Here is a 2500-nt window from a genome sequence, read left to right as displayed (position 1 = left end):
GGTGCCCTTCCGTCAATTCCTTTAAGTTTCAGCTTTGCAACCATACTCCCCCCGGAGTCCAAAATCTTTGGTTTCCCGGAAGCTGCCCGCCGAGCCATTGTAGTAACGTCGGCGGATCGCTAGATGACATATTTACGGTTAGAACTAGGGCGGTATCTAATCGCCTTCGAACCTCTAACTTTCGTTCTTGATTGATGAAAACACCTTTGGCAAATGCTTTCGCTGATGTTCGTCTTGCGACGATCCAAGAATTTCACCTCTAACGTCGCAATACGAATGCCCCCAGTTATCCCTATTAATCATTACCTCGGAGTTCTGAAAACCAACAAAATAGAACCGAGATCATATTCTATTATTCCATGCACGAAATATTCAAGCGGCATTTTGAGCCCGCTTTGAGCACTCTAATTTGTTCAAAGTAAAATTGTCGGCCCACCTCGACACTCACCGAAGAGCACCGCGATAGGATTTTGATATTGAACCGGCGTTTTACCGCCGGCTCACCGACGATATGCTCCGCAGACGTGTCAGTATCACCGCGGATGCGGTGCACCGACAGCGCGGCGCACAAATGCAACTACGAGCTTTTTAACCGCAACAATTTTAGTATACGCTATTGGAGCTGGAATTACCGCGGCTGCTGGCACCAGACTTGCCCTCCAATTGTTCCTCGTTAAAATATTTAAAGTGTACTCATTCCGATTACGAGGCCTCGTAAGAGTCCCGTATCGTTATTTTTCGTCACTACCTCCCCGTGCCGGGAGTGGGTAATTTGCGCGCCTGCTGCCTTCCTTGGATGTGGTAGCCGTTTCTCAGGCTCCCTCTCCGGAATCGAACCCTGATTCCCCGTTACCCGTGACAACCATGGTAGTCGCAGAAACTACCATCGAAAGTTGATAAGGCAGACATTTGAAAGATGCGTCGCCGGTACTGGACCGTGCGATCGGCAAAAGTTATCCAGATTCATCAAAATTAACGACTTCGGACGCATGGCCCTCCGCCGATTGGTTTTGATCTAATAAAAGCACTCATCCCATCACTGGTCAGAGTTCTGATTGCATGTATTAGCTCTAGAATTACCACAGTTATCCAAGTAACTGAGTAAGATCTAAGGAACCAAAACTGATATATTGAGCCATTCGCGGTATCGCCTTAATACGGCTTGCACTGAGACATGCATGGCTTAATCTTTGAGACAAGCATATAACTACTGGCAGGATCAACCAGGGAGCTGCTTACGCAAACGACACGCCTACACCGCGGTCACGCGGCTTCGGCGAGCCGCTGGCTCGGCGGCGTCGAGGGGCGCGCGCTTGCGCGCGCGCCTTCTCGACACGCGTGAACGTAACGCGTCGAATTTGCACGCGACGCGACGTTCGCGCTTCATATCGATAGACTAACTTTGACCGGTCTACGAGCGGCCGTCCCGTCACGATCTCGCAACGAGGTGATGTACAACGATGCTCGACCACTGTGAGGGACATAAAACTGCAACGAACACGACCCCGCGGGCGGGAATCGATGTTGTGACAATTTGAAAATTGAACATTCATCTAAACGCAACTTCTCAATTTTTATTCAATACGTTATTGTAAACATATTAAAACTCGGCTGGCAATTACATGCGCACACACACGCATGATTCGCACTAGATACGATCAACGCCCGGAGCTTGAGGGATAAATTCCAACACGACGCTGCGCACACCGTTTCGACGATGGGCGCGTGTGCGTCCTCTTTTATACATTCTTTCCATATACGGTCGCCGTGGCGACCGCGCACGTGTCGAACACGCTAGGCGCCCTGCGTTGAGGTGTGCCTAGAAGCGTATTCTTTTAACATCACAGATAACACCGGGGGAGACGGTCCCAAATCTTGGTCGATTGGTAACATCACCATACGGTCTGCGAACGCGGTGCTATAATATAATTTTATATTATATTATATAAAATATGAGGAGGAGTAGTATGTATATTCTTTGTTATTTTGTGTTGACACAAGAGAGATATATAAAATGTACTATACACCACACACACAGAGAGAGAGAGAGCTGGGAAAGATCTCGGCGGTCTCGCATTCGAAATACGAATTTGATATAATTTCCTCCGAAAATCCATACCCATATCTATATCATCCATGCGCGAATATATGTATATAATATTCTCACACTTCGCACAAACACAAAAACAAGAACACATTCTCTCTCGTCCGTCGTTCGTGTCTATTTGAGACGAACGACGCGCGGCAACGAGAACGAGTCGACGCTGTGCGCACGACTGTTTCGCTCCACATCTATACCGAGAGCAATAGTCCGCGTCGGCATTGGAGCGGACGTCGAATGTTTCTCGTAGAGCGAGCGAGAGAGAGACGATTTTTCATTTTATTATGTATGTGTATTGGCGTGCAGTAGTAGCACGTAGTAGTACTAGTAGTAGTAGTAGTAGTAGTAAAAAAATATTATTATTTATTTTATTGACTGATATGATTTTGTTTGTTTTCT

The 2500-nt window shown here is 47.2% G+C and overlaps 1 non-coding gene across 1 annotated transcript in view; it reads right to left on the bottom strand.

The window, feature by feature from the left end:
• LOC123719261 overlaps positions 1 to 1230 on the bottom strand; it is a 1906-nt gene extending 676 nt beyond the window's left edge. The window contains exon 1 of the ribosomal RNA XR_006755322.1: positions 1 to 1230. This exon is cut by the window's left edge and continues 676 nt beyond it. This is a non-coding gene — a ribosomal RNA (small subunit ribosomal RNA).
• Positions 1231 to 2500: the final 1270 nt, after the last annotated feature.

This window comes from Pieris brassicae, unplaced genomic scaffold (assembly GCF_905147105.1).
Source record: "Pieris brassicae unplaced genomic scaffold, ilPieBrab1.1, whole genome shotgun sequence".
Lineage (NCBI taxonomy): Eukaryota > Metazoa > Arthropoda > Insecta > Lepidoptera > Pieridae > Pieris > Pieris brassicae.
The sequence above is the reverse complement of the archived record's forward strand: the minus strand, read 5'-3'. Positions and strand labels throughout refer to the sequence as shown.